This window comes from Mobula hypostoma, chromosome 1 (genome assembly GCF_963921235.1).
Source record: "Mobula hypostoma chromosome 1, sMobHyp1.1, whole genome shotgun sequence".
Lineage (NCBI taxonomy): Eukaryota > Metazoa > Chordata > Chondrichthyes > Myliobatiformes > Myliobatidae > Mobula > Mobula hypostoma.
Window position 1 is genome coordinate 171502511 of NC_086097.1, and position 17651 is coordinate 171520161.

At 42.5% G+C, this 17651-nt stretch overlaps 1 protein-coding gene across 5 annotated transcripts in view; it reads right to left on the bottom strand.

The window, feature by feature from the left end:
• LOC134352492 (cadherin-7-like) overlaps positions 1-17067 on the bottom strand; it is a 145879-nt gene extending 128812 nt beyond the window's left edge. For all 5 annotated transcript variants that reach the window (XM_063059776.1, XM_063059766.1, XM_063059769.1 and 2 more), the window contains exon 1: positions 16919-17067. The gene's annotated coding sequence lies outside the window, so the exon portion shown is untranslated. The remainder of the gene's footprint in view (positions 1-16918) is intronic.
• Positions 17068-17651: the final 584 nt, after the last annotated feature.

Genomic DNA, 17651 nt, shown 5'->3' on the forward strand with positions numbered 1-17651 from the left:
CCATGGATTCTGTTACACTGTTTGCTGCCTCGGTAAAGCAGCCAGCAAGATGCCTCCTACCCTGTACCCTTTTCCCCTCTGTCATTGCACAAAAAATACAAAATCCTGAAATAGTATACCTCCAGACTCAAAGACAGCTTCTATCCTGCTATTATAAGACTACTGAAGAGTTCTCTAGCCTGATAAGATGGAATCTTGATCTTACACTCTACCTCATTATGATATCTACCCTGTACTGTACTTGCTCTGTTACTGTACACCTTATTCTGCATTGTTATTGTTTTGCCTTGTACTATCAATGTAATGTTGTAACAAACGGAACTGCATGTGTCATATGCAAAAGAAGTTTTTCACTGTAGCTTGGTACATGTGACAATAATAAAGGAGTGTATAAATTTACAACCCTCCTGCAACTGAGAAAGCTTCTTTTGCCTCCTGTCTATTTCTGACAAAAAGTGTTTGACCTGAAACATTGTCTGCTTTTCGACCTCCACCTGTCTGGACTGGGGTAGGAGGAAGAAAATTTAACTGAGGTTGGGTTGAATCTGAAGATGGCTCACAAAGATTAGTGGAGCTGGAGCATGTGGGCAGGGTTTGAACTGCTGTCAGACTGCATGCTAGTAGCTTATTTGGTCACTGTAAGTTGAAGGTGAAGAGTAGAAGCTGGGGGAGAGTTAATGGGAATGCATAGAGAATAAGGTGGTATCAGTACACAAGTGATATTATTTCCAATAATATCGTTACTCATAGAGCAAATGCTTTGTAAGAAGACTTCCTTACCAGCTCTCCTTAATAGCCCCACTGCAGTTAATAAGTCACATTTTAGTAACAGCTTCGTGGTTGGCAGCGCTATAAGAATTTGGAAGCAGATTCAACTAAACATTAAGGCCCCAAAAACTTATATTGACACTCCGATTTGTGACAATCATTCCTTTTTGCCTGGCCTGAATGATACTGTTTTTTCTACCTGGAAACAGAGAGGCATCTGCAGTGCAGGTGACCTATATATTAATGGAAACTCTGGCTCATCTGCGCAGTTACAAGCAGTTTACAATATCCCTGCATCTAGTTTTTTTAGATATTTACAAATTTGAGATTATGTTAGGAAATATATACCTAACTTCAAAGTTTTAGACAAACATGAGTTCCTGGAGGCAATAAATAAATTTGATCCTGTTACTCGTAGTCTGGTATCCTATTTTTATCAGATCCTACATAATGGAGCTCGCGTGAATACTGCAGGTTTTAAACAGGCGTGGGTGGATGAATTGGGTATAGAACTGACAGAGGAGGTCTGGGATGAGTGTGTAAAGAGTATACATGCTTGTTCGGTCAATGTCAGACACAGACTTATACAGTTTAAAACAATACATAGACTCCATTATTCCAAAGAAAAGTTGCACAGTTTCTACCCTGATGTTTCACCAGTTGTAATAGATGTAAATCTGTGAACGGCAACTTGTCACATTCATTCTCGTCATGTTGTAAACTTTATGCATACTGGAAAAGTATTTTTCACTGTTTCTCTGAGGCTTTTGGGAAGCGCTGGGAACCAGACCTGCTCATAGCCATCCTTGGAGTAACAAGCTCCCTATCTTCAGCCAATATGTATGAAAAATGGCTGTATTATTTGGAATGGTGATTGCTAAGAAGTTAATCCTGCAAATGTGGAAAATGGACTCTGCCTACATACGATCTGTAGCTGAGAGAACTGGCAAATACTTTACATTCAGAGAGACTGAGACTATATAATGAGGACAGAGGAGACATCTTTGAAAGGATATGGGGCCCTGTAATGGACTTTCTCACGGGGTGAGAACTGAGGTTTTTTTGGCGTGGTGAACCTCTGCTGTGTATGTTTACATTTGCCTTTATATTTTTCTCACTTTTGCTGCTCAATATTTAATTTGATTTTGTTATGGTTGTGGTTTTTGTGGATGTGCTGTATTTTTTGTGTCATTTTTGTTTGTTTGTAATAAATAAAAATAAAAATATATAATCTAAATTTGGTATTACTACAACAATGGTATTAGTTCCAAGTAAGTGGCATTAGTACATTTATGCAAGGAGGGAGCAATTTGAAAAGAACAAGACTCATCGGAAGTGAGTCATAATTTGAAGCAATAAGTGAGTGAGAGTGAAACATCAATGCAAGGCATGAGCCATTTGAAAGGAAGAAGCCTTGTCAGGAGTACGTTTTAATTGAGCCAAGAAAAAGAAGGAAGGTTTAAGCGGAGTGGCTATTGCTGGAACAGGCCAGAGCAATAGTGGGAGGTTTTTGCTCAGCAGGCTCAGCAAGAACTGACTTGGGAAAGCACAGGTAGAGGTTCTAAGCAAGTCTCTACTAAACTTTTTCCTCTTTCCTTGTCTATCAGTACATAGCTAGTGCAATGAGGGGTCCAGTGTTAGTGGTATGTTGTCTGTGTGAGATGTGGGAACTTTGGAAGACCTTAAGTCTCCCTGATAACTACATCTGCAGGAAGTACACCGAGCTGCAACTTCTTAGAAACTATGTTAATGAACTGGAGCTGCAGCTTGATGACCATGGGCTCACACGGGAGAATGAGGAGGTGATAGCTAGGAGCCACAGAAAGGTAGGCACCCCAGAGTCACAGAAGGCAGGTACCCTGGGTGACTGTCAGGAGAAGACAAAGAATACACAGCCAGTTCAGAGTACCCCTGTGGCCGCTCCCCTGAATAATAAATATAAAGCCACGGATACTGTTGGGGGGTCGTTGGGGATGACCTACCGGGGAGAAGCTGCAGGTCTCTGGCACTGGCACTGAGTCTAGCTCTGTGGCTCAGAAGGGAAAGAGGGAGAAGAGAAGTACATTAGTGATAGGGTATTCCATAGGTTAGAGGAACAGACAGGAGAAAAAGAAACCCGAATGATATTTTGCCTCCCGGGTGCCAGGATCAGAGATGTTTTGTACTGGGTTCACAGCATTCTAAATTGGGGGTGGGGGGGTGAGCAGCCAGAAACATGGTACATATTGGTACCAACAACATATGGAGAAAAAAGAGTGAAGGTCCTGAAGAAAGAATATGGAGAGTTGGATAGAAAGCTGAAAAGCAGGATCTCCAGGGTAGTAATCTCTGGAATGCTGTCTGGAACATCTGCCAGTGAGGGTAAGAACAGGATAATTTGGCAGATGAATGCATGGCTGAGCAGTTGGTGCAGGGGACAGGGTTTCAGATTTCTAGATCATTGGGATCTCTTTTGAGGGAAGTATAACCTGTACAAAGTAGACATGTGCCGGTCGTGCATGCAGCCTGGTACAGCCGTTCTGATCTATTCTTACTTTCTTCTTCTTACTTTTTAATTTATGTTATTTTTTGTATTTTTTTCTCTCGCGATAACACGTCGAAGCTGCACCCTCTCTAACATGCTGGTAGAGAGAGTTTTATTTGGGTTTTCTTTAGCGCTGGAAATGGTTACATCCCGACACGCGGGACAGAAGCAAGGTTTCATTGTGTATTCCACGGACCAGCAAATACTGGCCGGTTTAGCAAGCAGAGTGGCGGACACCTCTGTTGAAATCCGGAGGAAAACACACAGAGGATGCAGAGGGGGATCACAAAGTTGAGGAAAGAGGACTGGGTCGAGACAACAGAGACTTTTGAAGAAGAGGAGTTCGGTGGGTAATACCATTCTGGCTGACCGGAAGTGCACTGAGAGCGGTCAGCGTAAAGAAGTTGGGTGCTTACTGATCTAGTTAACAACAGATGGTACAATCGAGGAACGATCGAGGAACGTGTTTGCAGACTGGATATTGAACTTTTTACTGTTGGACTTCGGCCACATTCCACCGTGATACAACACTTGGCGGCACGGGAGGTCGTTCCTGCCTGTGGCCATCGAACGTGCAGCTCCTCCCGTGGAGGGTCAGACACCCTGAGCCAATTGACTGGTCCTGGACTTATTTTCCACCTGGCATAGTTTGCATTTTGTTGTTTGATTGTTGGGGGTTTTTGTATTGCTATATTCACGCTCTATTCTTGGTTGGTGTGGCGGTAACAAAACCAAATTTCCCTTGGGATTAATAAAGTATATCTATCTATCTATCTACCTAAACCCAAGGGGGAGCAATATCCTTGCAGGCAGGTTAGCTAGAGTGGTTAGGGAAGGTTTAAACTATGATGTGGACATGACTGAGTCGTCACTGAAAGAAGATCATAGTTGGGAACTTAACATCTAAGGATACTTTATACCTTATACTTTATTGTCGCCAAACAATTAATACAACATACAATCATCACAGCGATATTTGATTCTGTGCTTCCCGCTCCCCGGAATACAAACCAACAGTAAATATTAAAAATTTAAATTATAAATCATAAATAGAAAATAGAAAATGGAAAGTAAGGTAGTGCTAAAAAAAATCGAGAGGCAAGTCCGGATATTTGGAGGTTACGGCCCAGATCCGGGTCAGGATCCGTTCAGCAGTCTTATCACGGTTGAAAAGAACCTGTTCCCAAATCTGGCCGTACGAGTCTTCAAGCTCCTGAGCCTTCTCCCAGATGGAAGAGGAATGAAAAGTGTGTTGGCTGGGTGGGTCATGTCCTTGATTATCCTGACAGCACTGCTTCGACAGCGTGCGGTGTAAGGTGAGTCCAAGGACGGCAGATTGGTTTGTGTGATGTGCTGGGCTGTGTTCATGATCTTCTGCAGCTTCTTCTGGTCTTGGACAGGACAACTTCCATACTGGGTTGTGATGCACCCTACGGTGCATCTAAAAAAAGAGGGTTTTAGGGGACAGGCCAAACTTCTTTACCTTTCTCAGGAAGTAAAGGCGCTGGTGGGCCTTCTTGGCAGTGGACTCTGCTTGGTTGGACCAAGTCAGATCATTTGTGATACTGACCCCAAGGAACTTAAAGCTTTTGACCTGTTCCACTTGCGCACCACTGATACACTTTGTATCAAAAGGTAGGCAGAGGATGTAGGGTGGCTCGGTTGGTAAAAAATGAAATCAAATTCTTACATAAAGGTGATATAGGATTAGTTGATGTAAATCCTTGTAAGTAGAGTTAAGAAATTGCAATGGTAAAAAGACCCTGAAGGGACTTATATACAGGCTCGTACGGGGGTTACAAATTACAACAGGAGATAGAGAATGCTTGTCAAAAGGACAATGTTATGATAGCAATGGGGGATTTCAATATGTAGGTAGATTGGGAAAACTAGGTTGGTGCTGCATCCCAAGAGAGGCCATTTGTAGTACGCTTATGAGATGTCTTTTTAGAGCAACTTGTGGTTGAGCCCACTTAGGGGAAAGATAATTCTAGATTGGGAGTTGGTAATGAACCTAATTTGAATAGGGTGCTTAAGGTAAAGAAACATTTAGTGCTCATTTCACCTTTTAAATTGCTGAATTACTTCTGATGAAGATATTAGAACAGTTTCTCCAATTCTCCTGTTTCAGGTAGCCTACTCTCCTACCTCTTTTCTCTCTCCTCCTGATCTACACAGATCCTCCTACACTTAGCCTCTTATCATCCAGCCCCAAGTTTCTTTCTCATCTCCACCCATTCCACCTGCCCATCATCCACACATTTCTCGTTGTCTCGTTTACAACTCCCTCCGCGTATCCCACCTCCTTTATTCGTTTCGCTGCTTCACCTTGCAGTCCTTTCAGATTCCATCATCTTCACCCCTTTACTGTCTCCACCTTTCTCCTCTTAGCCTACTTTGCTACTTCCATCCTTCCCTCCTTCATCTGCCTTTCATCCTTTCTCACCTAGATCCACCTATCGCTTGCCGGCTGTTGCCACACCCCTCCTGCTCACTCTTTTATACTGCCCACCTCCCCTCTATCTTTCAGACTCTCGTCCCGAAATTTCAACTGTCCATTTTCCTCTGCCGATGCTGCCTGACCTGCTGATTTCATCCAGCATCATTTCTTTTTGCTATTGATCTGGATTTTTTTTTGTGGAAAATAATATTAAACAATAATGAGAAATAATGCTGAGGAACAGCATCCAACAGAGTGTTACAGTTACAGGGGATGCGCAGTGCAGGCCGAAAATAGGGCAATATCATAATGAGGTACGTTGTAAGGAAGATTGTGAGAACTGAAATTAAAAAGACTTTGTGGGGAAGGTCCATAATGCTACGAGGTTCCTCCAACATATTACGTTCCTACAGTGATGTTGGGAAAGGTGTTCCACTATTTAGACTCTGCAGCAACAAAGGATTGGGAATGTGGGTTTAAATTAGAATCGTATGCAACTTGCAAGCGGTGGGATTTCTATGTTCCCAGTAGTCTTGTCCTTGGTTGCCAAGATGCAGAGTCATTGTCAGAGTAACTTCAGTGTATTTTGTAGATGATGCACACTGTACTCGCTGTGCATTGATGGGAGAGGGAGTGAATGTTGAAATTGTTGATAGGGTTGCCAATCAAAATGGCTTCTTTGACCCGGAATCTGTCAAAGTCTCAAGCTTTGCTGGAATAATCCTCTTCCAGGAAAAATGGGATAAAAATTACAGTGAAGGTTTTGAATTTTGATGATTTTCGTTCTGTAGCTCAGTGCCAAGATTTTAAAGGTTTCATAAAGACCCTTTCATAAAAAAATCACACATATCCTTCAGCCTTTAATATAGAAGTGAATCATATACAACTCAGATTAAATGCAATACTTCAATGTACTATAACATACTGACAAGATGTTTCCTTTACAAAATGTCAGCTGTGGCTCAGTAAGTACAACTCTCAGCTCTGAGTGAATATGTTACCCACTCAAGGTCAATTCCTGAGACCTGACTGTGACCATGTGGGCTTACATTGCAGAACTGAAGGAAGCTGCACTCTGTAGCCTGCATCTCAAGTGCTAACTCGTGCCTGCCTTCTCCATCAAAATATGGAGAGCACAGGACACAATCTTGAAGAACAGCAGGGTAGTTTCTCCTTGTGTCACATCCTGTATTTATCCTTCAATCAGCATCAGATTCTGATCATTCTCATGTGACAGGTTGTGGGAGCTTGCTGCAAGCACATTGGCTGTCATGTTTCCCGTTGTAGAACAGTGACAACACTTCAAAAAGGACTTCAGTTTCTACAGAGCATTTGAGGCACTTGAGGTTTGTGAAGTGCTGCAGAAATGCAGTCTTTCTTTGAAAGAATCTTACAGAATAGAAATAATATCCTCAGAGTACTGAGTTCACACTGACAAACAAGAATCCATTTACACATAACCTATAAAAAAACATTTTCATTCTCTCCACTGCCCCTAGATTCTACTACTCACTTACACACAAGTTAGTCACCAATTAACCCAGCAGTGTGTAAGATTTAATTACATCCTCTCAGCTGGTCATCACTGAGAGAAGATGGCCCCAGTGCCTATCAGATGCATCCACCTCTACCACAAATCTTCCAGAGGGGTTTGAATGGCAGAGAACAGGAGTGGTGGTGAAATGTCCCTTGACTCCTCAAAAGCATTGTCTGTGCCAACAGACCTGATTATCTGTGAGGGAGGTAAGAGCCACAGTAATTTGGCTGAGGAAACAACTGTAGAAGTTGGAGAAGCCCGAGAAGTGATGTAGCTGATTGAGGGAACAGTATGGGGGGGCCATTCAATGATAACAGACAACCTCTCTGGGTCCGTGGTTATGCTTTGGGGTGAAAGGATGTAACACAGGAAGGAAATGACTGGGATGCAGAACTGGCACTTCTCTAACTTGCAGTAGAGTTGGCTTTCGAGGAGACATTGAAGGACTGTGCAGATGTGACGGATGTGGTCTTGGCGTTCCTTGGAGAAGATTAGGGTGTCGTTGAGGTAGACAAACACATAGCTGTGTAGCACGTCTCAGAAAATCTCTTGAATGATGGCTTGGGAAATGACTGAAGTGTTGGATATTCTGAAAGGCAGTACTCGTGGTGGCCAGTGGGTGTTATAAATGCCATCTTCCACTCATCCCCCTGGTGGTTGCAGATTAGGTTGTACGTACTCCAGTCTGGTAAAGATCTGGACCCCATGGCGTGTTTTAAATGTGCTATCAATCAAGGGGCGAGCGTAGCAGTACTTAATGGTGATTTTGTTGAGTTTATGATAATCAATGCAGGGACAGAGACCCACAACTTTCTTTTAGACAAAGAATAATCCTGCACTGGTTGAATGAAGCCATGCTGTAGTGCTTCAGCAATGTAGTCATTAATGGCTTCGCCTCAAGAGGGGAGGGGGAGAACAGATGACCTCGGGGGGAGTGATTGCACAGCCGTGTGGTCTGTGAGGCAGCAGGTTCTCACTTTCCTTTTACTGAGGTTGATGGCTAAGTCGTAGTGTTCCTGCTGGAGTTTGGTGAAGTTGAGGGTTTACTCCATCTTCAGATGTACAGCATGAACATCTTGTAGGTTTTTGCAAGTGAATTGATGTGAGGCATTTAAAGTTTACAAAAAAGAAAGAGAACAACATATTTATTGAACATCAAAACCTGAACGCAAATTGTGTTGAAGTCCTTTACGTTACCATATCATCACGTCAGACCAGCCTCTTAAAGTGAACCCCAACTCATCGTTAGTGGTTATGAATTATGTGCGTTTCCACCAACTACATTACCCTACAAACTGAGTTTGCAGGCAGGTGGGTCCCCACCTCAGCAGCGAACCAGATGATGAGGCGAAGTGAGGGTTGTGAGTAGAGACCAGGGGCTACTCAAGATGAGAGGAGTGTTGTGTGAGTCAATAAGGAGGAACTGGGTGGATTCACAGTACTCCCCGATACTCAAATGCCCAGCCTGTGAGCACACTCTGACTATCCCAAACACCAAAGGACATTTGTCAATGGCCGTACTGCAGAAGGGGTGAGAGATAGGCTCGGTGGGGAGTCCACAGTGCACACATAGAGTCCTGTCTCGAAAGTTGTCTGATGCGCTGGAATCCACCAGAGTCTCCTGTGTGCATAGAGCTGTTGGGGTGTGGAGGAGGATGGAGGGGGTGAGTCAGGCATCGGTGCTGGAATGAGAGACTGGAGAGTGCTTTCCAGATAAAAACCCCCTCATCTCTACCTGGTGGAGTTGTTTTCACAGACAGAGTGGCTCTGCGGTGAGTGCACAAGTTGTTTCTCCACTGATGTTCATGCTTTTCTGGGGGTTAAGAGAGTTCTCTCTGACTGCATGGGTTCTGGATGCATTGATAATGAGGGTTCTGCAGCCTGAAATTGTTCTGGGAATGGAACTGGGGTGCTGGCTGATGATGTAGAGGGTTGTTCCATAAGACCCTTGTCAACATGGACAGCCAGAGCGATAAGGCTTTGAAGGTTGTTCGGTATTTCCCAGGTAGACAGTTCATCTTTCAAGTGGTCTGAGAGTCTGTGACAGTAATGGGCCAGCAGCACTTTTCCATCCCAGTTACACTCCACTGCGAGGGTTGTGAATTCCTCCGTGTAATCCAGCACGAAGCGTTAAGTGTTGGGACTGGCCAAGTATCCAATCTGCCTTCTCCTTTCTACTTCTTGGATGGTTGAAAATTCAGCGCATCTCAGCAGTGAAACCCTCATACTTCTTGCAGATGGTGGTTTTATTGACCCATTTAGCGGTAGGCCAGATCCGAGCATACTCAGTCTAGAGAGATGACAAAGGCAGTCTGGCTCGGTCCATGGAATACAGAGCTGGCTACAACTCGAAGTGAAAGGTGCACTGGGACAGGAAGTGAGGCATCAGGATGGGGATCTGTCAATGTGTTTGGGCACCAGGATCCATGGCTCTGAGGGAGGTTGACTGGCATGGCGTTGCTGTAATAAGACGGAAAGTTGGTTGAGAGTGACGAACAGATGGTCAATGGTTTTCTGCTGCTCCTGCATCATGTGTTCATGTCAGCTGATGACTTCCTTGAGGCGAGCATATTCTGCTAAGTAAATCACCAGTTCACCCACCCTGTCGGGAAATGTAGAGGAGACGACCCAAATGCAGAGCAGCAGAGATGATTTAGCAGTGAGCAATAACTTTACTGATAAACTGCATAATAACAAGCCACAAGGGGCCCTGAAACAAGAGATAATGGATAGTTAACATGACAAAGCAACTGAAGACTAGGAGCATGGTTGGTTTGAATAAGTGAACAAGGATTGTGGACGAGAGCTGGGTTTAAGTGGACTGCAGGGGATGAGTTAGAAACGTGGCAGATGATTCGTGTTAGCCGGGTGGAGATTGGGATGTGTCTGCCAGTATAGATGCATTTGGGGCATTTAAGAGTCTCTTAGATAGGAACATAGATGAAAGAAAAATGGAAAGTTATGCGCTGTGTAGGAGGGAAGGGTTCAGTTGATAATGGAGTAGGTTAAAATGTCAGCACTAGATCGTTGGCTGAAGGGCTCATATTGTACAATTTTCTGTTGGAGAAAATTAAAGTACCCAGTGGAAACCCATATAGTCGGAGGGAAAATGTGTAAACCCTACGCAGAGAACATTGGAGGTCACGATTAAACCCAGGTCATAGGAACTGTGAGGTGTCAGTGCTACTGTGCTGCCTGTTTCTTTGTGTCACCAATACCAGCATTCAGAAAAAGGAGCTTCCAGTAAAATTAAGCATAAATGTATAGAGACAAGAGCTCAGAAATATTCAGACCGTAGGACAAAGAACAGCACAGCATGGTAACAAGACCTTCAGCCTACAGTATTTGCGTCAATAATGCTAACATTTTAAACTAATTCTAACTGCCTGCATATATTCAGGTTCCTCTACTCCCTACCTGTTCACGTGCCCATCTAAATATCTTTCAAATATTCTATCATATCTGCATCCACCACTACCCCTGGCAGAGCAATCCAGGCACCTCCTATTCTCAGTGTTAGATAAAACTTGTATCATAAATCTCTTTTACAGTCACCTCTCTTACCTTAAAAGATATTTTCACTCCGGGTAAGAGAAGCTGCCCTTTCTATGCCTTTCATAATTTTGTAAACTTCTATCAGGTCACCCCTCAGCCTTCAATGTTTTTGAGAAAATAATCCTAGTTTGTCCAGACTCACATTCAGGCAATATCCTGAAGAACATCTTCAGCACCTCTGCAAGCCTTGGTATACGCTCTGTGATGGGGAGACAGACTTTGTGTGATCATGTGACCAGCAGATTCACACAGAGCTGCACACACTGACTTTGTGTGATCATGTGACCAGCAGATTCACTTGATGAGCTCGCTGGCATTGATTTCCACCGTATTCTGTCTATCATATTGCAGTGTATTGATGTTGTACAATACTTAAATATGCTCGGAGCTGTAAGGGTCTGCAGATGCTGGAACCTGGAGCATCAAACAATATGCTGCAATAACTCAATGGATCAAGCATCATCTCTGCAAGTAAAAGAAATGTCCATATTTTGAGTCATGGCTTGAGCAAGGTTTTGACCCAAAGCATTAACATTTCCTTTCTCCCCACAGATTCAACTTGACCTGCTGATTTACTCCAACAGATTGCTTGTTATTGTGATGAATTCATCCTGTCAGTAAACAGCATAAGTACTTCATGCTCTATAGTTGCTGTTCATAACAAATTACGGACACTTGTTCACGGTTTCTGGTGTCTTCATGTTATTGTTATTTGTGCTCATGCAAACTAACTGTCCTAAACTTGTTGCAGTTCACCTCCAGGTAGGAGAGAGATGAATTAAAGAGCTGGGAAGTTGATTGGGAAAGAGATACAGGGCTGGAGAAGGGGGAATCTAACAGGAGAGGACAAAAGGCCATGGAAGAAAGAAAAGGGGGAGGAGCACCAGAGGGAGGTGATGGGCAGCCAAAGAGATAAGGTGAGAGAGGGAAAAGGGGATGGGGAATGGTGAAGGGGGGTATGCATTTCCAAAAGTTTGAGAAATCGATGTTAATGTCATCAGGTTGGAAGCTACACAGACCGGATCATACTGGAATGGGAAAGAGAAGTGGGAATAAGATGGGTAGCCACTGGGAGATCCTACTTTATCTGGTGGACACACCATAGGTGCTCAGCGATATACAGGAGGCCACACTGGGAGCACTGGATACAGTAGATGAGCCAACAGACTCACAAGTGAAGTGTTGCCTCACCTGGAAGAACTGTTGTGGCCCTGAATGGTAGTGAAGGAACAGGTGTAGTTCAACAACAATTTCGTCCCCACTGTCATCAGGTTCTTGAATCAACCTGTAAAACCCTCCTTTTACCTTGGTCTATTTTCCCTCAACTTATACTGATATTGTTATGTTCATATTTGTTTATTGTGACTGTAAGTTAACTAATTTATGTTAATATAAGTTGAAGTTAATTTAGGGCTGTCAAGTTTGTAATGTACTGTGCTGCTGCAAAAAAAACCTAAAAAAACCCTAAATTTCATGGCATATGCCAGCTTCGCTGCCGCTGCTACTGTGTGGTAACCAGTATCTCCGGAGCTGAAGGCCCCGAAGTCCTCGGCTTTGCGTGTTTCAGCGGCCGGGGAGAGGTCGAAGGCACTCGGCAGAGGATGGCGCTCGGGAGGCTGTATTAGAGAGGCTGGTTGGAAGCTCGAAGTTTTCGGACGGATGGACTCAGTGTCGGCTGTGGTCGGCTGCTTCCAAGGCATTGGCAAGTTGACGGTACCTGGAGGTTTATGGCAGGGAGTTTCTCCCTTTTGCAGCCTGCTATCGGGGACTCGGAAGTCGATCGACTCGGGGACTTTTGAGACTTTATTTACCGTGCCCATGGTTTGTTCTTCATCAAATTATGATATTGCTTTGCACTGTTGTAACTATATGCCATAATTACGTGGTTCTGTCAGTATTAGTCTTTGGTCTGTCCTGTTTTCTGTGATATCACTCCGGAGAAACATTGTATCATTTCTTAATACATGTATGCATTTCTAAATGGCAATAAAAGAGGACTGAGTGTTCTCATAATCTAATCTAATATGTACCCAGGGTAAGCATGCCCATGACAATAAACTTGAACTTGAAATACAGTTTAAGGGTGATCAGAATTTCTGCCTCTCTCACTTCTTCAGGCAATGAGATCCCCATCACCAGCACCTGTGGGGTGAAAATATTTTTAAACTCACCTCCCCTCTAATCTTCTATAGGATCATTTTAAATCTCTACCCTGGCTTTTGACTCCACTGCTAAGTGAAATTTGTCTCTCCTGTTCACTCGATTGTGGCCTCTTGTAATTTTATACATCTCAATTAAGTCTCACTCATTCTCTTCTCTCCCAAAGGAACAACCACATCTATCATAAGAGCTACAAATGTTTCTGCCTTGGTAACCTCTTCATAAATCTTCAATGAAATCATCTTGTTTCAGTAACGTGGTGATCCAAGCTGCATACTCATAGAATCGTAAAGACATACAGCACAGGAAGAGGTTGTCTTCCCAGCTCGGGGATATGCAACAGCCAAAAAAACACTAGTTCGGTCATAGGAAGAGTGTGCGAGCTCCACACAGGCAATACTGGATCTCAGGATTGAACCTGGGTCACTGGAGCTGCAGGATGGTAGCCATACACGCTAGCTGTGTCACTATGCTCTGGTCTAACTAATGTTGAATACATTTCTTGCATGACTTTACATTCTGCAGTAAAGGAAATCATTAAAAAACTAACTGCAAGCATTGGAAATCTTAAACCAGGGAGGCACTCAGCAGATCAGACAGCATCCATGGGGAGAGAAACAGAGTCAATGTTTTGGGTTTATACTTTATACTTTACACTTTATTGTTGCCAAACAATTGGTACCACAACGTACAATCATCACGGTGATATTTGATTCTGCGCTTCACACTCCCTGGATTACAAATATTAAATATTAAAAATAGTTAAAATTAGTAAATATTAAAAATTTAAATTATAAATCATAAATAGAAAATAGAAAAATGGTAAGTAAGTTAGTGCAAAAAAAGCGAGAGGTAGATCGGGATATTTGGAGGGTACGGCCCAGATTTGGGTCAGGATCCGTTCAGCAGTCTTATCACAATTGGAAAGAAGCTGCTCCCAAATCGGGCCGTACCAGTCTTCAAGCTCCTGAACCTTCTCCCGGCGGGAAGAGGGACGAAAAGTCTGTTGGCTGGGTGGGTTGTGTCCTTGACTATCCTGGCAGCACTGCTCCGACAGCGTGGGGTGTAAAGTGAGTCCACGGACGGGAGATTGGTTTGCTTGATGTGCTACGCCGTGTTCACGATCTTCTGCAGCTTCTTTCGGTCTTGGACAGGACAACGTTCATACCAGGTTGTGATGCACCCTAGAAGAATGCTTTCTACAGTGCATCTATAAAAATTAGTGAGGGTTTTAGGGGATAGGCAAAATTTCTTTAGTTCTCTCAGGAAGTAAAGGCGCTGGTGGGCCTTCTTGGCAGTGAACTCTGCTTGATTGGACCAAGTCAGGTCATTTGTGATATTGATCCCGAAGAACTTAATGCTTTTGACCTGTTCCACTTGCACACCACCGATGTAAATGGGGTCGTGCAGTCCGCTACTCCTTCTGAAGTCAACAACCAATTCCTTTGTCATTCTGATTTCATTCCTCTTTATGCTTTGTGCCTTGCACCATGGTTAATAAAGAAAGATCCCATAGGTTATCTTAACTATATTCCAACCTATTCAACAGCAGTTATGGATCCGTACACATCAAGTTCAAGGACATGCTCAGGTTTATTGACATTCAACTGTACACGAGTATGAGACTAAATGAAACAATGTTCCTCTAGGACCAAGGTGCAAAACATAGTATATATATCACATACAAAACACACAATTATACCAATACAAGTAACAGATAATGCAAAAATATTCTGTCGATGTACAAGTTGACAAAAAGTACACGTACAACCTAGAGGTAAATATGCCACATTATTAATATTACTAGCACTGTCATAAGTAATATGTACTGGGTGGTAGCAGGGTGTTGAGAAGTCTCACAGCCTGGGGAAGAAGCTACTACCCAGCCTAACAGTCCTTGTCCTTATTTCTGTAGTACTGTACCTTCTGTTTGATGGTAAGAAGTTAAAGAGATTGTGGGACTTTCTACAATCTACTTCTTTCATCCTTTGTTAATCTCACTAACAATTTTGATTCAGCTGGGAAAATCATTACTGTGCTAAATTAATTCTAGATCAGTATGAGTGGGACTGGAATATTAGCTCCAAGGAATCTCACAGATAGCAATCTTCCAGTCATGAAAGTATCTATCAATTATCATCTCTATTTCCTGCCTTTAAGCCAACTGTAGATGTAGCTTGGGGCAAAAAATAAATTGTAGGAAGAACTCAGCAGGTCAAGATGCAAAGAGATGATCAACATTTCAAGTCGTAGACCTTGCATCAGGACAACACAAGGCTCCCCACCATTGAGGACATCTTCAAGATGCCTCAAGAAGGCAACATCCATCATTAAGGATACCCAACACCCTGGACATACATGAAGTACCAATGCCTTAAGATGCACACTCAATGTTTTAGGAACGGCTTCTTCCCTTCTGACGTCCAGTTTCTGAATGTTTCATGAACACTAGCTCACTATTCCTCTTTTGCACTAATTATTTAATCTGTTTGTTTGCTTGTTTATTTATTTATTATTGTAACATAATAAATGTTTATATCTTGCACTGTACTGCTGCCAGAGAACAGCAAATTTCATGGTATATGTCAGTGATAGTAAACCTGATTCTGCAGATGTTGGAATCTAGTGCAAAAATTCAAACTGCTGGAAGAACTCAGTGGGTCAATCAGCAACTGTGGAGGCAAAAGAATGGTAGATATTTTGGATTTAGATCCAATTCTCCCCACTCGCCTTTAAATTTGCAATGGTTTGTATTTGTTTCACCAGCTTGCCATGTAGGACTTCGGTAAACCTTTGCTGAACTTCATGAAGATCACATTAAAATGACTGCCGTCACTAACACACCTTGTTATCTCCTCAGGAAATCCAATCATGACGCACATTCATGCTAACTTCCCCTGACTAGTCTGGGCCTTTCCAAATGTACCTTATAATGGACTCCAATACATAAAAGCAGTCAAACCACCTGGTCACAATTACATGGTTTAACCCTTCACCCCCTTTTAAATCGAGGTACAACACAAACTTTTGAAGTATTTGAAATTTTGAGTGCTTTTTGTGCCTTCTTTTACACTAGTCTTTTATACTTGTTCAAGATGCCCACCCACTGATTGCAGTGGTTGACTACAGTCTCTTCCTACTGTCTTCATTTTCACAGGTGCTCCCGTGATGTTGAGTGTGTCTTATGTCCTACCCATAAATGAGTATGTTAGAGAACCTACAGAGCTACAGTACAAAAATGGAAAGATTAAGTGATTCAATTCAGTACTTTACAATTGTGTATAGGCAGGTAGATGACTGGATATGTTCATTGACAATGTTTTTTTATGATAAATACACTTTCAAATAGATTAATGAAGCTGTACTAACTCCCTGTTCTTAAAAAATATTCAGACTTTTAACTTAATAGGCTTGTTGTATTCCACTGCCAGATTTCACCAATGATCTCATATTGAGTATTATATGCAAACTTGAAAAGTGATCTAATCAACACAACTTCAAGAAGAATTTGGACATTATTTCCTTATTATGTTCAAATATTGTCTCATTTTCACACATTAGTTAAAAATATCAGGTATACATTTTATACATTGTCAAATGTAAAACATTTTGTGGAAAAGCTCAGATTTCAGTATGAAGATTCTGATCAAATTCAAAAAAATTCCACGTTATCTCCATCAAGTATTATCTATAGTTCTGTCCAAATTACATTGAATTAACTGGTTGCGTTTCATGCATAAACACTTAAAAGCTCTCAAGTATTTTCACTTACATCATGAATTGCTAATGTATTTGGAAAATTAAATAGTATCACTTTGAATTTTACTCTCTGAACAAACAATGCGGAATATATTATTCAACTTACAATGATCCCACAGTATAAATACTGTAAGTAAAAATGCAGCATGCTCAAAAATACTCAAGGACAGTTTACCTTGGATAGAATGTGCAGCAATTTGTTCCAGTCCACACATAAAGCTCATACAGACGTACAACCACAGGCAGAACCGGCTTGAACTTTTCCTGTTCTGTGTATGTTTCTGTGGAGAACTATCCACTCTTGAAAGTTACCCAGCTGAAGAGTCCAGTTCTCCCAAAAAAGCATCTGGACAGTACACCTATCTAAGCATTCTTCTTGATGGTTTTGCTGGCTGTCAGCTCTTGTGTCCCGTGAGAAGTACTTGGCAGTCAGAAAAAGAACTTCTGTCATGCATGAGTCAGCCACTGCTGATTGTGATGCAGATAGCCCAAGCCAAGTGCAGTACAAATGGAATTTCTCCGAGAAAAATCAAGAGCTCATTGGGGGAAAAAATGAGCTAGTCTTGCAAAGAGGCAATTCATCCTGTGCTGAAGTACTTGCAAGTGCAAGGAATGTGTCTTTCATTCGGTGATTAGTCAGAGAGAAAGCGATCGGTTTAGGAACTGGGAGGAGGGCCTTCAAAGAAAACAGCAGCAAACTTTGCCTTTCCTCCTCCAACACTCTGACCATTATTCCTTTTGGAAACATAACCGTCTATTACTCTGCGTAGCCCTAGGAATTCCTGGCCACAAGCTGCTCTGCTTTCATCCAATTCCTATTTACACACGTCTTTTAGAGCCAGCACACTAGTGTCTGTATTTAAGTTCATGGACACCCTTGGAATGTAAATGCACGTGGTTAGAAGGTA